The following is a 27,987-nucleotide window of genomic DNA, read 5'->3' on the forward strand; positions in this document are numbered from 1 at the left end:
TGGCACTCGCGAGAATGGGGAATGTATTTCCCGGAATTGTGAATTAAATTTAAAAATGAATATTTCAATTCATATATTTTATTTACGAGTCTATAAACCCTAACGGCATATAGCGGTGTTTATTTCTATATTTTTCTGGAAAGAGAAGTTTGTCGCTACACGACGCAATGTCCCAAAATATAAATGTTATGATTTTAAAAACGATACTACGGAGTATATAGTTTTTAATACAGAATCGTGAGAGTTACGAAATGGACTCTGCAAATTTTGCAGTCAGGCGTAAATACATTTTGACTGAATTATCGGTAGTCACAGTATGTTTGTTTCGTAGTTCCCAAAGGATTAAGTTACATATTCTTAATTGCAAGTCGGTTGGTAACAACTCAATTAAAAACCAAAATAATTAACTTGTAATTAAACTTATATAAAAACATTTTGAAAATAGATTCGGACTTCAGTTTTTCCATTATATGAAATTTTATTACAAAAATTAGTGTAGACATATGTGTATGTCAACCGCTAATTAGTATGTGTTTTAATTTTTGTAGTGACTAATAGAAATTTAAAGAGTAACTTGGTACGTAAATTGTGACCATTTCAATACAAAAAATGTTTATTGTTCATATTTTGTCACAGGAAAAAAATCTATGTTAAATATCTATTTCTATGATTATTTCATTTAATAATCTTCTTATTTGCAATTGGAACCTTTTTTTTAATCCTACCCTGCTAAAGGGTATTTGGATGTGTATGTGTCCGTTTTCCTTAGCTTAACACCGTCATGCACCAATCACCAGCCGAAAATTCTGATTCGTTAGTACATGTTTCGTGGTGATGAAGTATATACTAGTTAAATAATAAATAAGACCGGTGAAGTATGATCAAAGTCCCACGTGTTTTCGATTGAAAATAAATAGATTAACGAATTGGGTTACTTGGTCGATTCCTTTTTTTTCTATAGGGATCTCATTTTAATACGAGACATATTGTTTTCATCCTACAACGAATTCTACAGGATGAATTCAGTAAGATACGAAACACTATTAAAAATACTACAAAAAATAAATTGTGATACATTTTCTTCCCCACAATGTCTTATATTGAAATATAAAAGAGACTTCACGTAGCAGGAAAATGATCGAATGAAAGTTTATGCTTGACAGAATATTTTTTTGATTTCATTTTTTGCATACAGTTAAAGACAGATTTTCCATAAATTTTCACGTAGATAAGGTCATACTTGCTTCTAAATAATCTTTGTAAAAAATAACTATTACTAATCTATGTATATAAAGAAACAATGAATAGCATGGATGAAGTCCTACCCAAGAACTAGCGCATGAAAATAAGAAGAACAAAACGAAAGTAATGAAATGTAGTAGAAATAACAAAGATGGACCACTGAATGTGACAATTGGAGGGAAAAAGATTATGGAGGTAGAAGAATTTTGTTATTTGGGAAGTAGAATTACTAAAGATGGTCGAAGTAGGAGCAGCATAAAATGCCGAACAGCACAGGCGAAACGAGCCTTCAGCCAGAAATATAATTTGTTTATATCAAAAATTAATTTAAACGTCAGGAAAAGATTTTTGAAAGTATATGTTTGGAGTGTCGCTTTATACGGAAGTGAAACTTGGACGATCCGAGTAACTGAGAAGAAAAGATTAAAAGCTTTTGAAATGCGGTGCTATAGGAGAATATTAAAAATCAGATGGGTGGATAAAGTGACAAATGAAGAGGTGTTGCGGCAAATAGATAAAGAAAGAAGCATTTGGAAAAATATAGTTAAAAGAAGAAAGAGTCTTATAGGCCACATATTAAGACTTCCTGGAATAGTTGCTTTAATATTGGAGGGACAGGTAGAAGGAAAAAATTGTGTGGGCAAGCAACGTTTGAAATATGTAAAACAAATTGTTAGGGATGTAGGATGTAGAGGGTATACCGAAATGAAACGACTAGCACTAGATAGGGAATCTTGGAGAGCTGCATCAAACCAGTCAAATGACTGAAGACAAAATATATATATATATGTAAAAAAGGAGTTATTTATATATATATATGAAAGATTAAGGACCCCATAGGTATAAAAAAGTCTAATTCGACAATAAGCTTGTATTTATTGAAAGGTTGGTTTTTTATGTGTTTCTTTTACATTCTCAATTATCCGGTAGTCCGGTTATCCGGACATTGCTTTATTCCTAAATTCAGTTATATCTACAGGACGATATGACCACTATTAAAAATTGAAACGGCTTATTTGTTACCATGTTGAGCGCTAACGTTTGCATAAAAAAGATTTACACTGGATAATTCCGTTATCTGTTATTTTTCTAAAATTTACATATATCTCCGAAACGGAAAGAGCAATTTTAAAAATTCAAACAACGTATTTGATAGCAGTACAAGGGCTAACGATAAAATTACGAAATAGAAATAAGAAATCGAAATGAATAATTAAAGTACCTGAAAAACAAATAGTAAAAATCTTTTAATTACAGTAATTTTTTTGTAATTGCAGTTAATGTGAGACATGCAAAAATAAATCGCATCTTGAAAAAAGTTTCAAGACTAATTTTCAAAACACTGATGAAATATAGCATTCATTTTCTGTTGATGTACTGTATGCTGTTTAGAACAGAAAATTATAATAATTTAATGACTTAATACATTACAAAGTATATAATGTTGAATTTCATTCAAGAATTTATCACATCGCATAATATTTAAGCCGACACTCCTGTATTCATTTAAAGACAAGCATACATTAATTCTATTTATTATTTATTAATGCAGAATAATGTTATTACTTTATACTTAATACACATATACATCATTATAAATAAACACTATCTCATAAATTTATATTAAAACCAAAAATCATATTGCAATTTTAATGGTTTTTAAAATCAAATAAACGTGACGACACGCTGACACTATTTTCTAAGTTATAATTTGAAATAAATCTGTGTAAAATTCACACTAAATATTAAATATTTATAAAATGTTGAAACTGATAAATTTCCACGTAAAGTTGTATTATTTTTCATTCAAATTCAATTACATTTTAACGAACAATGGTATAAATACATGCATATATAGTAAACAATTTCGGTAATATATTTGTTTACATATAAAAAATTATTTTTTAAAAAAGCTTTTATTTAACTAATATTAACATTAATAAAAAAAGGAAACAAATTAGAAAATTCCTCTAAAAAGTTAAAAATAAGAACTAAATCAACTTGAGAATTTTAAACAAACAAGTATATACGTTAGTATACGTACATACTTTATTTATCTGTAATAAAACAACCTCATTAAACAAAAAATATATTTTAAAATACAGCAAACGTCTATAAATAATCGAAAATATTGTTATAAAAACTGTGCTTTTATTTAACTATATATTTTCATTACTTTTAATTTTAAAATGTAATAATTACTACATTTATTTATTTAATAAATAATAAGGTGAGAATAAAATTAATCAATTATAATAATACAGATTTTGAATGATAAAACCCGTACTGCCCCTTAATGTTTTTAACACTCATAAACAATCCCATCACTTTAACTTTTGTCAGAAATAAATCTGAGAAATATCCACACAATTATTTTGACCAACCATGGGAGAGAAATATCATCACCGTTATTTTATGCGATAAGCATAACAAAACTATTTTTTAATCATACCATATCCATTTATGATTCAATATTTATATACGAATATACAAACCAAGTTCACAGATATACTGTAAGATTTCATTTTAATATATGAATTGACATATTACTATCTAGTTCTTTTTCACATGAAAACAAGGGACTGTTTTAAGCGTAACTATTAACTTGTTACCAGTTTAAATTTTATATAATTTTATAAGCAACAGTGATATCATTGGCGCTCTGAAGAATGGGAAATGTACTCCAGGAATTGTGAATTAAACTTACAAATTAATATTTCAATCAATATATTTGATTTACTAGTATAAAAGCCCTAATCGCATATAGAGGTTTTTCATTTCGATGTTTTACTGAAAAAAGAAATTTGTCGCTACACAAGGCCAGGTAACGAAAATATAAATGTTGCAGTTTACAAAACGATACTACGGAATATATACTTTTTAATAATGAATGACCAGACTGACGAAATGGACCTTGTAAATTTTGCAGTCAGACGTAAATACATTTTGATTGAGTTAAGTTTGTTACGCAGTTCCCAAAGGATTAAGTTACATATTCTTAATTGCAAGTCGGTTGATAATAACTAAGTTATGAACCAAACTAATTAACTTGTTAGTAAACTTATTATAAAGTTTTTGAAAATACATTTGGACTTCCATTTTTCCAGTATATGAAATTTTAATAAATGAAGTTATGGTTATAGATGTATACGCCAACCACTATTAAATATCAGTTTTAATTTTTGTAGTGACTAATAGGAATTTAAAGAGTAAATTACGACCATTTCGGTGTAAAAAATGTTTATTGTTTATATTTTGTCACAGGATAAAATTAATTTTAATTACGTATTTCTATGATTATTTCATATAATAATCTCGAAATTTGCATTTGGAATTTATTTTTTTTTTTTAATTAGAGAAAATTGATGAAATGAAACATTTATATTCTGTTGCTCCTCTACTGTATTTATTTTACGCCAGAAATTTAAATAATTTAACGACTAAATGAATCACAAAGTATTTAGTGTTGAAGTTTTTTAAGAAATCGTCACATCGTAAAAAATTTCAGCCACCACCTCTGTATGGATTTAAAGACAATCATACAAGTGATGGTTTTTATTACATAGTACGCAGAATAATATTATTAATTTATATTTAATACACAAATACATCTTTATATATAAATAATAGTCATAAATCTATACTAAAAACCACAAATCATATCGCAATTATTATGATTTTTAAATTCAAAACAAACGTGATAACGAATTGACGGTACATTCTAGGTTATAATTTGAAATATATTTTTATAGAATCCCACAGTATATATTCAAGCATATAAAATTTCATCACAGGTGCATTTTCACGTTACGTTATATGGTTTTACATTCAAATGGAAGTATATTTTAACGCGTAATCGTAAAAATATATCGGTAAATAGTAAATTATCTTTGTATAAAATTGTAAAATGCAGAAGCGTAACGTAGAATATATAAAATATTAAAATATAAGCATTCATTTGTTTTTAATAATAGTGAAATTTGATGAAAATATTTGAAACAATAGGTCCTTCATGACAGAAACCAAAAGTGCATTCAAAAAATGAAATACTACCCAAATACGTTTCTAATCCACCCAAAGAAAAGCCGATGATTACAATCATCCAAGCATATCGGAGAATAAACTCTACATTCTCCGCTCCCAGAGATTACTTCAAAAATTAAGTTATCAAAATATCGTATTTAAAAAAAAAAACAATCAGGCGTACGAATACGATTGACTAATCAAAAAGCCACATACATTCCACGAATCAACACTGGAAAAAATAGTGATTAATTATCAGGCATTAAATTGCAACCAACCATATTCCTTTATATTTATCCAATCATAAATTAATAATAATCAATTGGAATAAAACAAATTTTGATTGACAAAATCTGTAGCGTCCGTTAATGTTTTTACCACTCATAAACAATCCCAACACTTTACCTTTAGCCAGAAACAAATCTGAGAATCATACACACAATTATTTTGACCAAACAAGACAGAATTACGATCACCGTTATTTTATCCAATAAACATAACCAAACTATTTTTTACCCAGTCCATATCCATTCATGATTCAGTATTTGCATACGTATATAAAATCCAGTTTATACTTGTACTGTAAGCATTCATAATAATATGTAAATTGACATTGACATATCACTAAAGTTTTAGTTCATTTTCAGATACTAACAACGGACTTTTTTAAGGTATCATATTATATAACCAGTTTACATTTTATGTATTTTTATAAGTACAGCGATATTACTGGCACTCAAGAGAATCTAAAATGTATTTCCCAATATTTTGATTAAATTTGCAAATTAATATTTCAATTCATATGTTTGATTTACGAGTCGAAAAACCCTAACATCAAATAGCGGTGTTTACATTAGATTTTTTACTGGGTAGTGAAGTTTGTCGTTACACGAGGCCATTTAAAAAAAAAACTAAATGTTGCAGATTTTACAGAAGGATACTGCGGGGTATATACTTTTTAATACAGACCGTAAGAGTTAAAAAATGGAACCTACAAATTTTGCAATTAGGCTTAAATACACAATTTGACTGAGTTATCGCTTGTCTCAGTAAGTTTGTTACGCAATTTCCAAAGAATTGAGTTACATATTCTTAATTGCAAGTAGGTCGTTAACAACTAAATTACAATTTAATCTAATTACCTTGATAGTAAAATAACCTTAAACGTTTTGAAAATACGAGGTGTGTAAGAAAAGTAATAGTTTAAGTAATAAGTAAAAGTAATAGCGAGCGATCTGGCAATGCTGTGTCTACCGGTCTGTGCTAGACCGGTTTGTTCATCCCTTCCGCATGCTCAGCATGAGTTTCAACTCCGTTCAGCCAACACATTATTTTTGACAGCGCCATCAGTGAAGTTGTGTTTTTGTTGTGTGTTACGAAAATGGAGCATCGGAATTTAGAGCGACGTTGTGCAATCAAGTTTTGTGTTAAACTAGGGGAATCTGCAAGTGTGACCTTAGAAAAGTTGAAACAGGTCTATGGGGAACATTGCTTATCAACAGCACAAGTTTTCCGCCGGCACAAATCATTTTTGAAAGGCCGAGAACACGTTGAAGATCAACCTCGCTCAGGGAGACCTTCAACTTCAAAATCTGACGAAAACGTTGAGCGCGTGAAGGTTCTTGTAATATCAGACCGTCGTTTAACAATAAGGATGATGAGTGAACAGTTAAATTTAAATACTTTCACCTACATCAAATTTTGACAGACGATTTGGACATGCGAAAGGTTTGTGCGAAATTGCTGCCGAAAAACCTCACAACGGAACAGAAGGACAATCGAAGAAATGTGTGCGTTGATCTTCTTGAGAGGATTGACAATGACCAAGAATTCTTCAATCGTGTGATCACAGGTAATGAATCCTGGATATTTTAGTACGAGCCTGAAACAAAGCGGCAAAGCGAAGAGTGGCACACTCCGTTATATCCTCGACCGAAAAAATGTCGAATGAGCAAATCAAAGATCAAAACCACGCTGATTTGCTTTTTTTGACAGTAGGGGTATCGTGCATAAAGAATATGTTCCTCCAGGACAAACTGTCAACCAAGTGTTTTACAAAGGTGTCTCTGAAAGGCTCAGGAAAAGAGTGATTCGCGTGAAACCAGACATTGCAGACAAGTGGATGCTTCTTGATGACAATTTTTGATCTCAAAACGCATTCCTACGGTTCCTCAACTCCCCTCTTCACCTGATTTGAGTCCTTGTGACTTTTTCCTTTTCCCGAAAATGAAACGTGTCTTAAAAGGATGTCATTTTGGAACTCTGGAGAACATTCAAAAGACTGTGCCCGACCAGTTAAAAGCCCTACCAGTTGAAGCCTTCCAGGGCTGCTACCAGGAGTGGGAAGAACGACTCTGCCGGTGTATAGCTGCCCAAGGGAACTACTTTGAAGGGGATAATATTGTTGTTTGAAAAAAATAAAACTTTGGTAAGTAAAAAGTCAGTCTCATTACTTTTCTCACACACCTCGTAGATCGGACTTCTGTTTTTCCAGTATATGAAATTTTATAATACATAAATTATTGTAGATAAATGTGTATATTAACCGCGAATTAATAACATATTTAATTTCTGAAGTGACTAATAGGAATTCAGTGACTATCTTGAGTATGTAAATTTTGACCATTTCAGTGTAATAAAAGTTGTTGTTTATATTTTGTAACGGAAAATATCTATGGTAAATATCTATTTCTATGATCATTGCATTTAATAATCTATTTATTTGAATTCTGAATTGCTCTTGTTTTAATAACAGAACATTTACGAATTATAACATTCATTTTCTGCTTATGTTCTGCTGTATGCTTTTTAAATCATAAATTTTACTAATTTAATAACTAAACATATAACGAAGTATATATTGTTTAATTTCATTCGCGAATTCATTACACCGTAACAGATTTAAGCCAACACTTCTGTATGCATTTAAAGACAAGCATACAAATTATTGTTTTTATTATATAGTAATGCAGATTAATGTTATTACTTTATATTTAATGCACATATACATTATTATAAGTAAACGCTACTTTATAATTTTATATTAAAAATCACAAATCATATTGGAATTGTTATGGTTTTTAAATTCAAAACAAACTTGGTAACGAGTGTACGGTGTATTCTATAGTATAATTGGAAATAAATTTGAATAAATTCCACACTTAATATTCAAGTCTTATTTACAAACAGGTAAATTTTCATGTTACGTTATATCATTTTTAATTCAAATTCAAGTGCATTTTAACGGGAAATCTTAAAAATATATATATGTCGTAAATTATTTTTATATTAAATTTTAAATGGTGGAGACTAATGAAAGAATATGTAAAAAAATGAAGATACGAGTATTCATTAGTTTTTGATAATAGTCCAATTTGATGACAATTTATATATCGTTTGGCCCTTAATAACAGTCATCTAACTTCGCAAAAAAAATACATATGACCGAAATACGTTTCTAATCTTTCCAAAGACATTCCGATAAACCAATGGTAATTCATATTCATCCAAGCATATAGCAGATTACCTTAAACATTCTCCGTCCCCAGAGATTACTTCAGTAACTACCTAATCAAAATATTGAATCTTTTTATACAATCACGCGTACGAGTACGATTGACCAATCAAAAAGTACAACCCAAAATGAATGCGTCTTCCCAAATCAGCTGATTTGGAAGTCGAGAATTCCAGCGTTCAAGTCCTAGTAATGGCTTTTATACGAATAAACTAGAAACTTTTATACGGATTTGAATCCTAGACCGTAGATACCTATGTTCTTTGGTGGTTGGGTTACAATTAACTACACATCTCAGGAACGGTCAAACTGAGGCTGTACAAGACTACAACACTTCATTTACACTCATACACATCATCCTCTGAATTAATACCTGAACGGTAATTCCCGGAGTCTAAACAGGAAAAAGAGGTAGAGGTTCGAAAACGCTGTGTTAGCGAGTGTCGGCAGGAGAAAGATGTCACCCTGATTTTTGTATCTTCTGTAAAATTTAGCCAGTCTATAATTCTTGGGATAAAAATTAAGGGATAAATTTAACGGTTTTTTATGAAATCTGACCTGAAAAACCTTTTTTTACCTGTTCATTTCTTTGTTTTTGTTTTCTTCTTTCAGACATCTGCCACAGAATCTCTCTCTCTCTCTCTATCTCTCTCTCTCTCTCTCGCTCTCTCTCTCTCTCTCTCTCCCTCTCTCTCTCTCTCTCTCTCTCTCTCTCTCATATATATATATATATTTATTTATAAGAGAAATAAAGTGTGATTGAGAAAAAGGGGAATAAGTAAGAGAGAGTTAGCGGAAAGAGGAGAGATGACAGAGAGAGAAATGGGAGGAAGATTGGAGAGAGTGTGCGAACGGGAGGGGGAACATTTTATACAATATTCAAATTTAAAATACTAATATTTTATATTCAATTTTACCAGCTCATAATAAGCAAAAGAAGTAAGGAGTATTCAGAAATGTAATGGAAAACTCAGTAATAAGATTTTCAGTATGTTATTTTGCATACCTGAATAATTATTAATCATAGTATAGAAATACATGACCTTATTACATGATAGAATATTATAATGAATTTCCGGAAAATATTTTTAAGTGAAATAAATTTCCGTGAAGAACCTTTAAAAATATGAGTTTACAAAAGAAAAAAACCTTATATCTGTGGGTTTACTTATAAAATAAGTTCAGATTGATTGTATAAAATAAAACGATATTTTCATATGTTTTCAGTCATTTGATTCAATTTCTCCATTCATATCTCTTCTTCGATAACCTCAAAATATAAATTTTACACACTAGGTTATCTGCTTCATAAACATTTCCATTTTTATCATCCTGATATTTTTTATTTTCTAACTTCCTTTTACACACAAAATATCTAAAATTTGATTCACCAACCTTATTCTTATTATTTATAACATATTATTACGAAAATATTTTCCTTTCAGATTTGTTGTTTAAAAATGTATCAACTCATCTAATTTTTAACATTTTACTGAAAAATCGTGTATTTCTTCTCTCTGGATTTTCTGTTGTTTATATTTCAAAGTCATAAAACATTTAACTCTGCACAGAATTTTAAATATTAACATGTTGACTGGCATATGACAGTATTTACGTATCTATAAATTATTTTAACGATAGAAGGTATCGAAAGTGGAACCGCAGAAATAAATCAAACCTTTTGCAAAATATCTTCTAAAATTATCCTTATTTACCAGATAGCCACTTAGTATTAATAATGCCGAATTTTCAATAACGCTAGTGCATTCCTTTGGCTTTCAGATAACTCCGGGCAGATATTTTTTTTTTCTATAGTTACTTATAATAGATTCTTTCCTCTTGCTTTTGTTAACGAACTCTTTTTGCTCTATACATTTATTATAAAAAAGAAAAATTGCAAACAAAACTTACAACTGAAATAAATTTGAAAACCAATTTATGATCAAACCCGTTTTTGAAATATATGTATATAAATTAATCAGTACGGATCAAGGGACAATGGAAGAAAAAAACAACCGTTGGCTGGTACAAGCGACTACGAGCAAGTAGTAAGCGACTACAAGCGATTACTATCGATTACAAGCAACTAACTACAACATTCGACAAGTGACTATTAGCAACTACTAACAATTACTTGCGTCTGAATGCAACTGCTATAGACTAATGAATATAAATGACTATTAGGGCTATGCGACTAGTGGCTACTAGTGAATAACAGCGATCAATTTCTATGAATAACATCTACTAACAGAGAATACAACCGACTACAAGCAAATACTATAGTAGCGACTAGGCAACTAGTAGCGACTAGTGACTTCTTGCGATTACTTGCTACTACAAGCGACTATTAGCAATTACTAATTCCTGGTGACTACTTGTGAGGGCAAGTGATTACTAGCGACTACTTCAAACTAGCGACTTTTACCGGCAACTTGCGACTGTTAGCGAATAAAATCGAATACTAGAGACTACTTCTAGCGACTACTTGCAACTACCGTCTATAAGCAACTACTACCGACAATATGCGACTACTCTCGAATACAAGTGACGACTAGCGAATAGAAGAGACTAGCAACCATTGACCGGAAAAGCAACTACGGAAAGGTTGACAATACAATCAACTATGGGCGAGTAAGAGACAATAAGCGCCTAATGACAACAATCAACCAATTTCTACAAATAGAATCTACTAGGCTATAAAGAATGCTATTACGCTATACTGACTAATCTACTAAGCTATAGAGAAAGCAAGCAACTAAGATTACTACAAACGAATACTAGTGAATAGAAGCGACTTACAACCATTGGCTGGTACAAGTGACTATGGAATACTTAACATTACAAACGATTGCGAGGAAGCAAGTGATTACAATCGATTACAAGCGACTAACGACCACATGCGACTAAAAACGACTATTATCAAAATACAAGCGATTACTCGCGCCATCATAAAAATTCTCGAGATTATTAGGACTTCTACGACTAAATACTAGTGACTTCAAGCGACCAATTTTTACTAATAGCATCTCCTAATAACTTACAAAGGGTACAACCAAATAGAAGTTATTACTAGTGACTAATAACGATTACGCGACTACTAGCTATTACAAGCGAGTGCAAGTGACTCCTTGCGACTATTTTCTACTGCAAACCAATATTAGCCAATACTAAAACCTGCTGAATATCGACGGAAATTGATTAGTCTTCTTTTTCTGTTTAGCCTCCCGAACCACCGTAAAGTATTACCTCAGAGGATGACATGTATGAATGTAAATCAGGTGTAGTCTTGTACAGTTTCAAGTCAACCATTCGTGAGACGTGTGGTAAATTGAAACCCAACCACCAAAGAACACCGGTATTCCCGATTTAGTATTCAAATCTGTAAAAAAGGTATTCTTGTCTTTGCTAGGATTTGAACCTTAGAACTCTCCACTTCAAAGTCAGCTGATTTGCGATGACGAGTTTACCACTAGACCAACCAATAAGAATAAGAAGGTTTAAATAGGAATAAGAAGGTTTACCAATTAAGCCTGTTACTCTTCAAGGTGTACGAAATCAAATTGTTACAGCAGTGAATTCAATAACCAGGGAGCAGTTACCAATAAAATTAATTTGGGACCATTTAAAATAATTAACTGTTATTTATATATCTCGATTTTTATATACTTGTACGAAAAAAGGAAGTATTGTGATCGCGAAAAGTTTTGGTTTTCAGATTTCAACGAAAATTTCCATTTGACCATTCCTGAATCAATTTTGACTATTTATGGCGTGACATCTGTACGTTCGTATGTGCGTATGTATCTCGCATAACTCAAAAACGATTAGGCGTAGAATATTGAAATTTTAGATTTAGGACTGTTGTAACATCTAGATGTGCACCTCCCCTTTTGATTGCAATCGACTGGACCAAAAATATCCAAAAAAAGCTCAAATCCAAAAGATTTGGATTTCGAATTGAATTGTTTAGAATTTTAAAAGGAATAAAAACTAAAAAAAAAACTAATAAATTAAAAACATTATTAAAATTGCATTATCAATTTTTTAATTTCTTGTACGAAGTAAAGAAAGCACTGTGACCCCAAAATATTTCGGTTTTCAGATTTAAACGAAAATATCTATTTTGACCATTAGAACTCACACACACACACACACACACACACACACACACACACACACACACACACACCCACACACACACACACACACACACCCACACACACACACACACACACACACACACATATATATATATATATATATATATATATATTTATATATATTTTGACTAGTTTTAGTATGACGTATGTATCTCGCATAACTCAAAAAAGGTTACTCGTAAAATGTTGAATTTTTGGATTTAGGACTGTTTTAACATGTAGTTATTGACCAGACCAAAAGTGTACAAAAAGTCCAAAATCCAAAAAGTTTGGATTTTGTACTTTTTCTTAACTGCAGTAATAAGCCCGCATTGAGAGCTTTTCAACGATATATCATAAGTGGTACTTATATTCATTGGTTTCCGAGTTATAGCCAAATGAAATTTTAATTAATGAAATACTTGGGTCTTACAATGGGAAGGCACATCGGTTCGAATTCGACTTCATTTCCGACTTTTTTTTTTATTTAAAAATACTGATTTATTAATAATTATTAAACTCTGATTGTAAAAAAAGATTTACAATAAATAATAATTCAATAATAGTAATAAAAAGAATATATGAAAAAAAAAATCAGAAATTATTAGTGAAATAGAATTTTATGTACTTTTAAAAATGTGTATATGTAATTTAATAGGCGTACAAGGAAGTCATGTGGTGTCCACATCAGGTTTTTTAATCAATGATTAAATGAAAAAAGAAAATTTCCAAACAACGAGATATTTTATTCATATTCTATAAGAGTGAAATTATAAAGAGATAGCATCACTTATCAAAAAAAATATCAGGCTGTGAAATTGCTCAATACTTCCGGTATTTAGATGTAACTTAAATTTCAACCTATTTCCACTGATAATGTTAAATTCTACCATAACCGAGCGGAATTAATTATTATTCTTTTTAATCGACTTCAAAAAAAGGAGGTTTAGTATTCCACCCATATAGATTTTTTTTGTTATTTGTTCGGGCATAACGTTTTTCCTATTAATACAATTCAAAAAATCTTGTTGCAATTGATCTTGAGCTGCATTTTCCGTGGTGCCATCATGTTGAAAAAACTTTCTAAACACAAAAAACCGGTCTGAAAATTGTCAAAAAAACTTTTTTGCCTTCGGCGGGTAGGTAGGGGCAATGGGAATCCTGCTGATATTCTATATGTACGCATCACGTTAGATGATGTTATATAGTCTTCTGTAGAGCAGGTAATGTGAGGTTTTGCACAAGTTACGTAGCACCGTTTTTAAAATCATCAGAAAACGAGATATCTCGTCTTAAACCTTTCAGACGCATCACATTACATAGTCTTTTGCGGTATCTTGCGGCGTCAGACAAAGAAATTTCTTAATAATATTTGTTAATATGTAATTAATAATCAACGCATCGACGCCTTAAGCGAAGTGTGGCATATTATTCAATCCTGTGCAAAGTACTCAAGTTTTGAGGGTGAATTGGATTATTTTTCTTTCCGTCGCGGCAAGTTCTTTTTTACCGTACGGGCTATTCGGTACTTTAGGTGAATATAAATCACCCAAATTTAAACCATTTAACCTTCTGACTCGACTTGGAGCAAATTAAATTGGCTTAAAAATACTTTTTCCGAAATCTACTAAAACTCTATATAATGCTGTGCCTTGCAATTTATGTATGCACTGCTTCGGCTCAACTGAAAATTAAATTTATCATACGTCTTTCTACATCTCCATATCCTTTATTATCTTTCAGTGTTGTATTTACTGGTGTAATAGGTTCACAACCACCTTTATCTTTCGTTTTTGTACCTATTGTTTTGTCATCGAATTTTACTAACGTAGCTTTTGGTAACTCATCGCTTTCCAGTAAATTCCTCCGTAGAGTAGGCCATTTGAATTTCTTTAAATTTCAATTCGGTCGTTAAGTAAACTATAAGAAATACACATATTACGCCTTAAAATAACTCTTGAACCCTCTGCCAATGATACACTATGCAACAGACCGTCATAGTTATTGGCGTTTACCAGAATAAAATTCCTGGGGGGAATTTTCATATATGTTGCAGCTTCTCGAGATTCGTTAAAAGCGTTAATAATATAAATTCTATTTTTTTTTTTTTTTATATCATATCAATCACTACGATTATATTCATCAACTAATTCAATAGTTGGGATTATTCTTACAGTATTTCCATCTGTAAATTTGTCTATTAAAGAGTATCCGAATTCTTTCTCAAAGCATTTCCAATTGGCCATTTGTAACTTCGGTGAAACGCAAGTTATTTAATAAATCAATCAACTCGATGTAATCTTTTCATCTCATGTTTATTGTTAGCTAAAAAAATGAAAACAAATGCCACAAATTTATTTCTGCCTCACGACAAGGAGATTGAACAAAACACCAATGGCCTTTAACTGAAGACAGCTGTATTTTATCACCAAAAATGGACACATTAAGTTCGCCGAATAACTTATCGTCATTAATCACACACGGAAAATGATTAAATAATTATTGAAAAGAATAGAACCGACATCAAAATGCGCTAAAATGTAACAAATAATTTCGTCCAAATATTTACTTAATTCGTTATACACTTTTTTGAATCGACGCATTCTTCTAAAAAATTAATTGCTAGATATAATATAAATTCGTTCTATAATACTATATACATATACTAAATAAAAATTAATACCGGTATTATATCAGTGGAATTCATATTTATGTGTTTTTATTGCTTCTTCATTCGCGATTATTAAGTATACTCTTTAAACGACATCTACAGGTTCACTCAAGTACTAGATAAGTATGATCATATATTTCGGTATTTGCATGGAACTTAAATTTCAACCTTTTCCAAATTTTATGTTAAATACTACTATTAGCAAGTGACTTAATTTTATTTTGTAATACTTTTATATTAAAAAAACAGTATTAAGAAAACAAGCTAGATTATTTATAAGTAAAAAACGAATTACATCTCATAAAATTCCTTCGTTTAAAGCCTAAAAACTGTTTAATAAAAAAAAAAAAATAAGAATATTAAAGCTTAAAGTGTGTTTAATAAAAAAATTCCTGAAAACATTTCGGAATATTTGAATGAAATTTTAAAATTTTTTCTTTCCTTTTACCTCCATTTTAAAGGATCAAATTTATTTCCATCCAGATAACATTTTATTACAAAAATACGAAAAGGAAAACTAAAAATTTTAAGATGATAGGAAAGAGAGAATTTTAAAGAACTCTTATTTTATAAAATTATAACTAGTAAATCTTATGCCCTATTTTTCTGACAAACTTTGAAAGCTGTTCCCCACTCCCATAACACATAATTTTAAGTTATAAAAACAAACAACAATAAAATGTTAAGTCAATAACCTGGAAAATGTAAAAGTTTATTCGATTTTTATTTTTATTCTTAAAGATATATATATTCTATAATATATTACTTCTTTAACTTCCTGATGTAAGTTTAAAAGTAATCCACTTTATATACTATGACGCATCAATTAGAATAAATAATAAAATAAAAAATTGGATAAATTTACAAAAATTAAATTTTTATGACTGGTTGATTTTTTTTTATTTGTTAAAAATTTTTTAATGAGTATTCTTTGTAATTATATTAAAATTTCAAAAACAACACGAATAAATATTTGGTGTTAATGTAGTAGGTGACCTACCACTACAGTTAGTTAGTTCAGCGTTTCTCAGCCTTTCTGTATTTCCCAACCAATTTTCAATCATAATTTCATCACGCCTTCTCATGCAATAACAATTTATAATAATTTATAACATTTTTAATACTGTATTTTGACGCTAAAGCTACACTACGACCTTAATTACCAACCATACAAATTACCAAAAATAAGTAAATTTATTGATATTTGGCAACACCGATCCGCTGCATTGACAAAACCAGAATCAATGCCTCTTTATTGCTCTCGTCTTACGTCCACCATTTCTGACATTCTCGCGGATTCGCGAGACGTTCCGATTTGTCTCGAACATTCTGGAACGTCTGCGCGACCGCTTGCGCAAAAGCGTATAAATGCTGCACCTCGTTCAATTCCAGCCAGTCTCAGTCGAGTCGATCCTTCTATCATTATAGAATATACAATGAATTGTATGTTGTAATTTGCATATCAATTGCAATTCACGGTATTAAATATTCAGGGCAACAGATTTATATAGATTAGTCGATATATTTTTAAGTAGGCGTAAGCAAGCATTGGAGATAGTGGAGCATCAAGTTCACAAAAGAGCGTTGTTCCGAAAATAAAACCAAGAAAATACTGTCAAAAATACTTAAATTTTCGGTTTACCAGAAGTTTACTGAAGTAAATTAAGAAAAAAGGCTCCTGTTGTCAGTTGCTCAAAACTTTTGGCAGCAGACTACATGAAACCTAATCAACTCAAATGACATTTGGAAAAGCTTCATAGTGGGTACGTTAACCAAACCCAAGAATTCTTAGAACTAAAATTAAAATCATTTCGTGACAAAGTGTTTTCAGTTCAGCTTGATGAGGCTACAGATTGCAATAAAAATTCTCATTCCATCGCCTATGTTCGATTTTGTGAAGTTATTTCAGCAGTAAAAGTACCAATGTAACTCAAAGCAACAGCACTTGAATTATTTGCTATATTAAATGATTTTATAAACGAGGCAAACATAGAGCGGAAAAATTGTGTCGGAATATGAACCGATGGTAATCGTTCAATATCTGAAAAATTCCACAGTATTCAAGCACTTATGAAACGAAAATCTCCAGATTGTGTCTGGATACTGCATGATGCAGAGAGAAGTCACTGGCTTCCAAAGAAATGAGTCCTGTCTGAATATTGTGCTAACCGGGGAAATATAGATTGTAACCGTAGTATATTATATAAAAATGAGACCCCTAAAAACATGAATCTTTTCTGCGCTTTGTAAAGATGTGGGTGCAGTATATTCAGGGTTACTATTGTAATGCAAGGCAAGATGGTTATCAATTGGGAAATCCTTGCAACCTGTTTATAAAGTAAGAGATGAAATCTCCATTCTCAAGAAGAGGAAAGCCAACCGGAAGCGGAGAAGTTTGAGAGGAAACGTTTCGAGATGATTTATTTGTGTTACAATTGAGCTACTTGGTCGACGTATTCGAGAAATTAAATAGTTAGATTCTTCAACTCCAAGGAGAAAATACATACATGTTGGGTACGGGTGATAAAGTTAATGATTTTGTAGAAAATTGAAATTGTGGAGCAGAAATTTAAAACAAAAAAAAACCTAGAAATATTTGGAAATGTGGATGAATGTGTTAAAACGTACAAAGCTGACGAACATGTGAAAGTTGTTTTGTAACCATTGAACCGTTGAAAACGGTTTTTGAACGGTTGAACGGTTTTTGTAACCGTTGAAAATTATTTAGCCATGCCGGCAAAGAATTTTAAAAAGTATTTTCTTGCAGACGACAACTTGGTAGCAAGTTACAAGTGGGTTAGGAACCCATTTCAAAATACTCCCAAAGGACTCTCCACTGCCGAAGAAGAAATCTTCATAGACTTCACAGCAAGTGGCGAAATCAGAAGACAATTTAATAATAAATCAGCCTTTGAATTTTGGGCTGGGGTGGATAATGAGTTTTCTGCACTGAAAATAAGAGAAGTTCGTATACTATTAGCATTTTCAACATCTGATATTGTTAGATGAAATGAAGATGTTATTCTGCCCCATCATAACTACCTTTCATCTCTTTCCTGTGTATCAAAGAATTCAGCGGCATTCTTTCTTGAAACTACTATGCCACCTTCAGATTACGATGTTAACAGTGCTCATTTGCTTAATTTGTAATAACAGTTAAAATTGTATGTTTTATAATTCTTTCATTTTGTACATACATGATGTTACATATAAGAAGTAATTAAGTAAAAAATTATTGATTTTCAAAATCGATTAATTTCATTAAAGTATACTACTCATATCGATGTTTATTAGCAATCTTTCCTCAATAGGAATTCTGTAATGTGTATCTCTTTTAGTAATTGTATGTCCTACTAGCTCAAGAAACAGCTTGAAACTTTCTTTTGACATTCGGTAAAACGACTTGAATTTGTTTTCATTATAGGACGGTTCCTACGCGCGCACAAAAGCTCCTCTTACGTTGTTTTCTCTTTTTCCTGTACAAATAATAATAAGCTACAATTACATCTGCGTCGCTTGATATTTAGTAAATTAAAAACTGTCAAGTGATAAATTTAGCAAAGCGAAATAACTTTCCGTTCGCGGATCCTTGGTATGCGAACATGCCCGACGCAACCGATATTTCAGTCGCTTTCAATATTTCACTTTCCAATTGCTTCAAGGTGTCGAAGTGGTAGCATCGCATTGGAAGAAGATCGGCCTTAGTTTCCTCAAAAGGTTCCTGCGCACTATCCTGTCCGTTTGTTATTGTATACTGTTTTTTCATAAAAGATTCCAACTTTATCCTTAGATCTATAACAACTACAAACTCCGCTCCATCTTTTCAGTATCTTTTTATGCTTCACCCGTTTTAAGTAATCCAGCCGGCCTTTTTTCTAGAATTTTACATGAGATCTACATTATCTCCGCTTCCATTTAACTCTTTTCCGTATTTATACTCATCTTGCTTGTTTATAATAAAATAATTCTTCATAAAGGTTTTCTTTCAGATATTCTGAGATAGAAGCCATCGTCCTGATCTACATGTATATTGAGGTCTTATATATCATTTTAAAACTTTAAAAATATAAAATAAACCGGTGATGAAACATATATATATATATATATTATTCAAATAAAATTTGAATAAACGCCTAAAAAATTATGGCGATTTAGTGGATTATACGGCAGAATTTTCTGAAAAATTTCTTTATTTTCAAAAATTTTAATTTATCTGACCTTAACTGAATGTACATTATATTTAATTAGTTTATTTTACGTTTATTATATCGAATTTTTTTTATGTAAATAATATGTTATAAATAATTATCTAAATTGGATTTAAAAAAAGAACGTTTTTGAAGTTTAAAACAGTGATTTGGAAAAAGTCTGTGCTGTATTATTACACGACTGCCCAAAAAGGGATGCACTGTATTTAGGGCGTATATATGTACATTTGTTCCACCGTAGCAGCACTGAACCGATTTAGATATATGAACCTGCGTTAGAATCCTTACATTACCGGTAATGTCATAGGCTATATAAATATGTATATGTATACATATATATGTATATTTAAATAAATTTAAAAGATTTGAAAAAAAATTATACTATCTACAAATACTTTATACAAAATAGTCACCCACACGCTCTTTAAATATCATATATTTGTAACTATCCAATATTAGAGAAGAATGTTTGTCACTCACGCGCTCAGAATGCGCTCATTTAAAATCAAATACGAATTTTAAAAACGGTACCCAGAAGTTTCCGATTTAGACCGCTAGGTAGCGAACTCTATTTTTTTTTCGTTTTATTTTTTGGCAGTCATGATTATTTTAAATTTAAACAGATTTATAACTTATTTTATCACTTAATTAAATGAAAGTGAAGGTCGTTTTATTGATCGTCTAGAGAAACGTGTTTCTTACCCGCCCAATATTTTATGTAGTCCGAAAAATAGGCGATAGGTAAAGACAAAAATACTTATAATTCGTTAGTTTTTAATGCGTTGCACAACCTAAAATAATATTGCATATAAAAATTCATTTATGTCAAAAAACATTTAATTTTAAAAACATTTCCCGTTGTAAATTTGTGACCGATTTACAATCTATGAACGGCCTAACTGCAAACACACGATATATCAATTAGTTCACTACACATACTAACAAGTAAACTGTATGCAGCGCACAAAAATGTTTGCTGCTATAACGTACTTAAAAAATACGTCAATTGCTTACAATTAACTCTGATATCGTCATATTTTCAGGCCACACTCGACAGATATCGATTTATAAAATTTCGTAATAAAAATGTTAATTCTTGTAATAAGAATTACAAGAAAATTACTTATAACAAGTAATTTACGAGGAAAAATAAACTGCATACAATAATAAAGTAAAATAAATAAATTAGATAAAATTATATTCAATTTAGGTCAAATAAGTTTAATGTAATGAACACTTACATGAAATAAACTAATTTAAAAGCAATTAAATATACATTAAATTGTTGTTAATTGTTATGATTACAAGACCGTGGAATTTAACTAATAAATAGTAATAATAACAATAATAGTTAAAACTAAAGTAAATTTAAGATTATGTGAACAGTAAAATACTACACGTACATACTAAGTTAACGGCTGCAGAAATTCCAATTTGGTTATCAATTAATTGATCTTAATATTACACCATTCAAGTGAAATATACTGTGCACAAATATTAAAGAGAATAAAGACAGGAATCGTGAGCTATTTTGGAATAGAAAAGGACGGTAAACAAAAAGGATTGGAGGAAACTTCCACTTTTGGAACGTAGCCAACGTCGTTAAATAGTATACAGTAATATTACTTAAAAGTAATTTCCATTCTCAAAATTCCACAGCTGTATTCAATAAAAAATTCATCCAATAAAAACGAGGTGAAATTTTAATTAAAACAAATTTTTAAATCTTCATTATATATTTAATTGAAGATTTGTCTGTAAATTATTTTTTTTTTTACGCTTTTACAATTAATTATTTTAACTGATAATAATAATTTCAAGAAAAAGTCATCATTATCATCATCCTTCTCATTGTGTTAAGTCACGAGCTTTATATTACAGCTCACACATACACACCACATCTAGTACATTTAGAACTCAACACACACACACACACACGCACACACACACACACACACAGAGAGAGAGAGAGAGAGAGAGAGAGAGAGAAAGATAGAGTGAGTGAGTGTGTGAGGGGGTTGGGAGAGGGAGAGAGAGAGAAAGATAGAGTGAGTGAGTGTGTGAGGGGGTTGGGAGAGGGAGAGAGAGAAAGACAGAGACAGAGAACTTCCAGAAATCAGTCATACTCAAGACATGCAAAATTGTCAGATCTTTCTTTAATATAGAATCATAGTATTTGTACTTACTTGACAGTACAGATTATCATCGTTATCACGTAAAGGAGAAAAAAATAGTAACTGAATTTGAAAAGGCTTTATTTTTTTCATCGGTTTTTTTGGGAATAACAATAGTGATGAGGAAATTTCATCTACTTCTGAATTACTATAGTTTTTTACTATTTAAATGAGTTCTAATATACTTTAAAGTACAACAATTTGGTATATGCCGAACTTGGTAGGGTCTCAGCCTTTCATCTGAAGTTGCGGGTTCGAATCCCAGTCAGGCATGACATTTTTCATACGCGAAAAAATTCTATCGGATTAAATGACCAAAGCAGTCGATGCCCGTAATCTCATTAAAAAAAAATTGGTATAAATTAAGATTTATTTATAAAAAAAATATATATATATAATAAATTATGAATATTCTTTTGGCCAGTTTTTGAAAATACCAAGTGAAATTTTGACCTCATGCTGGCACAAAAGGTACTTTATAAGCATAATACAATATACAAAATAAGCATAAAAATTTATACAAAATAATTGTTAAAATTTTAAAAGGAATAAAAACTAAAAAAAATAAGCTATAAATTAAAAACATTATTAAAATTGCATTATCAATTTTTTAATTCCTTGTACGAAGTAAAGAAAGCACTGTGACCCCAAAATATTTCGGTTTTCAGATTTAAACGAAAATATATATTTTGACCATTAGAACACACACACACACACACACGCACACACACACACACACACACACACACACACACACACACACACACACACACACACACATATATATATTTTGACTAGTTTTAGCATGACGTCTGTACATACGTACGTATCTCGCATAACTCAAAAAAGGTTACTCGTAAAATGTTGAAATTTTGGATTTAGGACTGTTTTAACATCTAGTTATTGACTAGACCAAAAGTGTACAAAAAGTCCAAAATCCAAAAAGTTTGAATTTTGTACTTTTTCTTAACTGTAGTAATAAGCCCTCATTGAGAGCTTTTCAACAATATATCAGAAGTGATACTTATTTTCATTGGTTCCTGAGTAACATCCAAATAAAATTTTAATCAATGAAATATTTGGTTCTAAGAAGGGTAAAGCACATTGGTTCGAATCCGACTTCATGTATATGTATTTGTTTTTAACTTTTTTTTTTAATTTTAATATATTGATTTTATTAACCTCCGATTGTAAAAATAATTTACAATAAAAGAATAATTCAATAACAATAAAAAAAAAAAATATATGAAAAAAAATCAGTTAATCAAATAAAAAATTACGTACTTTTCATTTTAATTCAAACATTTTTAAAGAGGGTTAATAATTATTAATAAATCAATACATACATTTAAATTAAAATGAAAAGTTAAAAGAAAATATGCAAGTATGTGAAGTCGGATTCGAACCGATGTGTGTATGATTACGGGTCCATCACGTTCTCAATTACACCATATAACTACTTGAGCGACGTGAAACGAAATTAATATATAAACAAATATAAAATGCTGATACGGACACCACAAAAAATGTGATGCAATGTGGTGGACACCCACGTTTTTGTGTAACTATCAATTTTATTATAGAATTGGAGGATCGTATCTCACATTCAAATGGAATAAGTTTAAATGAAGTGCAGCAAAAAATCTGTATATGTAATTTAATAGGCGTTCAAGGAAATCATGTGGTGTCCACATCGCATTTGTTTTATCGTATTATGAAATATTGTAGATTTACGTAATAAAAAAATCTGACCGTTTGATTAAAATTAATAAAAAAAAATCCTTTCGGCACGCCGGAAGGCGAAGGTAGATTTCACCGGTACTAAGTAGGAGATAAAAATGATTACCACCTTAAAATTAAGAAAAACTTCAAATTTACTCAACACAACAATGGTTGCAAGTGAAAAAAAGTTTCATATTTAACATACGACACCCCCATTCATAATTCCAGCAAAGTTTTAATCATCCCTTGCCGTAAAGGTTGGTCATATAAAAAATTGTTTCAAATAAAGGTTTTAGATAATGTTACGTGTTGTAAACTAACGACCACTTTAAAACGATTCGATACTGTGCCTATTAAGGGAGATATGATTTTTTTGCCTTCAAAACCCAATTTTTTCCACCCCCTGAGCCAATATTCTTATCCTAAGAATAGTACAGACTTTAAACGAATTCGATATTTTACTTAATAAGAAAGTTATAGCGATATTTTGTTTTTTTTTCAAAAAAGCCCCCCCATTTCCATTCGCATGGTTCGATTTTGGCCGTTAAAGAATTCGATTGTGATTTTCGGACGAGTTATTTGGAAGGAACATTTTGAAAGTGATTAGCGCAAAATTACGGCAGTTATCGTGTCCAAAAGAAAGTGAAATAAATATATGTATATATAACTTTTGAGCTGATGGTGTTTTTTGGGTGTGGAGGATATGAAACGCGAAGATATGACGAAATTTTTCAGCAGTCGAATCATGGTATCCATTACAATAGGTCGCTTTTTTATGAAATTTACCTAAAACATTAGATTGTCCAAAAAAATAAAATAAATTCTTTTGAAATTTTGGGGTTTTACCCATTTACAACCCCTTAAAATTGGGTTATTCATTCGGTTTGAAAAATATATATTTTATATAAATTATAAACAATAGTTTATTTTTAATTATTAAAGATCTTTTATTGACTTTGAATGAGAGTCCATTTAAAATCACGACCGCGTTTATGTTAAACATCGGACCTTTAATTATTAAATATCCCGTCATAATTTCAAGTTATTTTAATATAAAAAAATGCGTTGACATTAAAGTGTAAGCTGCCCTCTCCTATTCGTATTGTATTATAATATTAATTTTTTTTTCTTATTGTATTATAGTATAATGTTTATTATATTGTATTATTATTCGTATTTTTTTTATAAATTTTGTATTTATAAGACAGGTATTTTTAATATTATTACGTTCTATTAAATGAAATGTATAATCTCAACATTTTTAAATAAGTAATTTAATTTTTAAATAGCAAGTGTAATTCTTTTATTACTTTAGACCGGAACACTCGTTTATAATTCGATTTTGTAATACGTCGACATTAGAATACAAACAACAACAAATATATATATACATATATGTAGCCTTTTACTTCAGGGTTATTATCTTTTTTTCTGTCTAGCCTCCGGAACTACCGTAAGGTATAATTTACATTGGAGGAGAAATGATAATGATATGTATGAATTTAAATGAAATTTAGTCTTGTACAGTTTCAGGTCAACCATTCCTGAGATGTGTGGTAAATTGAAACCCAACCAAAAAAACAATGGCATAAACAAACTAGTATTCAAATCCGTACAAAGGTTATTCTTTCCTTTTCTAGGATTTGAACCTTAGAACTTACGACATCGAAATCAGCTGATTTGCGATGACGAATTAACCACTAGACCAACCCAGTGGGTTTACCAATTAAGCGTGCTACTCTTCAAGACCTGTGAAATCGAATTGTTAACAGCAGTGAATTCAATAACCAGGGACCAGTTACCAATAAAAATAATTTGGGACCAATTAAAATAATTAACTGTCATTTATAGATTTCGATTCTTACATCCTTGTTCGAAGTAAGTATTATGATCGCGAAAAGTTTCGGTTTTCAGATTTCAACAAAAATTTCCATTTGACCAGCCCTGAATCCATTATGACTATTTTGACGTCTGACGTCTATTGTAACGTCTGTACGTACGTATGTGCGTATGTATCTTGCATAACTCAAAAACGATAAGGTGTAGAATTGGAATTTTGGATATAGGACTGTTGAAACATATATTTCTGCACCTCCCCTTTTGATCGACTTGATCAAAAGTGTCCAAAATACAAAACATTTGGATTTGGATTTGCAGTAATAAGCCCTGACTGAGAGCTTTTCAACAATACGTCATAACTGGTACTTATTTTCGTTTGTTCCAGAGTTATAGCGAAATGAAATTTTGATTAATGAAATAATTTGGTCTTACGAGGGGAAGTACATCGGTTTGAATCCGACTTTATTTCCTTTTTTTTTTTTAAATGTAAAGTACATAAAATTTTATTTCACTAATACCTTCTGATTGTTTTTCATACATTTTTTTTACAATCACAGGTTAATAATTATTAATAAATCAATATAATTATATTAATAGAAAAAACTGAAAGAAAAAATTTCACCGGTGCTAAAGAGAGGATAAAAAAATGTCCATCTAAAGTTAAGAAAAACTTCAAATTTACTCAATATAACAATGGTTGCACGTGAAAAAAAGTTTGAGATGTTTAGCTTAAGACAAGTCCCATTTTAAAATTCCAGCATCATTTTGCTCATCCCTTGCAGTAAGGGTTGTTTATTTAAAAAATTGTTTCAGACAAAGGTTTTAGGTAATGTTTAGAGAAATAACAACCACTTTAAACCGATATGATACTGTGCCTATTAGTGAAGGTATGATTTTTTTGTCTTCGAAACCCCATTTTTTCCACCCCGTGGGCCAATGGTTGATAATATCAAAAAGTTTTACTTAGACAGGTTTTTGACCTTTATACCTTGAGACAGTCCCTTGCAGATACCACAGCGCAACTGTGTACATATTCATGGTGCTGGCGCAGGTGGGACCACCTTACATCCTCCACCTACGGGTGCATGTCCGTGCGATCTACATGACAGACAGCAAGGTTCCTGTGTGTGTAGTCCCTTCTCACATGGCCGGCCATGTCGCAGGCAAAACAATGACTTCGGTCTGGACCAAGACAATTTTGGCCCAATATCCTACTCCCCAACACCGAAACCAAAGATTATCTGAGGCACGTCGAGTCACCTGCCAGGCCACCCAGCCAATGCGGATGAGCCCGTCGGATAGTAATTTCTGTGCAAGAAGAGAGGATAAGGCCAAAGTGACCACCCGTGTTGACCCGTAGGACGGCCGCATGGACAGAATTTCCACGGACACTTTCTTCCCAATGAATGACCTTCCAGTGATATATTGGAAAAATACATCAGCACTATAGTTATTTAAATAGTAGTATTGCAAGTTTGAAGACTACGGATTTAATTAAAATTCATAATTGTAATAAAATGTTATTAGTCAATGTTAATAACTTAAAATGTTATAAGAAAGACGCTCTACAAATAACATTAAAAGATTTAAAATCAAATCATTGAAAGTTTGAATGCTTAGCAATAAGAAATACTACAATTAATTCTTTTTAAGTCAGAATTTATCAACTGATGAGCACGTATACTGTGTTAAGTTTTTTAACCCTTATCGAAGGATTACAGAAGTAATACAACAGAACTTTAAAATACTAATTATTTTTGATGACGCTGAAATTTTCACAATGAAGGGATCAGAAATATAAAAGGCATTGTAGTAATCAACTACGCAGATGACCAAGCGCGTTGGAATAATCAGAGGAAGATCTGAAATTAATGATAGAGAAAATTGAAAAAAAGTTTCCGTTAATAAATGACTAGAAGGTAAGAGATTGTATAATGTATGAAATAATTTAAGTATTTGTAAATTTAGATTAGGGAAGGAAAGACTTTTTGAAAAAGTGAAAGGATTATAGATAAAGAAGGATTCCGATTACAATGAGAGAGATGTCTGCCGAATGTTTTATACATAATGACTTATAACACAGATGCTGTAATCATAAAGACGGAAAGTTATACTTGGTGAGTTTTTGAAATGTGGTTCGGGAGAAAAATGAAAAAAGTGAAATGTTGGGCAGATAAAATGAGAAGTAAGGTAGTGATTATGAAGAAAAGGAAAAAGAAGTAATTGATGAAGATGATATTGAAGTGGAAAACATTCTGGGCGGGACATATCCTACGATGAAATCGTCATTAGCAAAAAATAAAAAAGAGAAAAGTAGATGGAAGGAAACAAGGGAACGAAGAAAGATTGGAATGCTTAATAGACATTAGGAAGGGTAGAATTTATAAGGACCCCTTTCGTGATAATTACGCTCCATAAAAATTCCGCTCAATGTAATAGTCCGACAGATCTAGCT

Source organism: Lycorma delicatula, chromosome 9, assembly GCF_047948215.1.
Source record: "Lycorma delicatula isolate Av1 chromosome 9, ASM4794821v1, whole genome shotgun sequence".
In the NCBI taxonomy this organism is placed as follows: domain Eukaryota; kingdom Metazoa; phylum Arthropoda; class Insecta; order Hemiptera; family Fulgoridae; genus Lycorma; species Lycorma delicatula.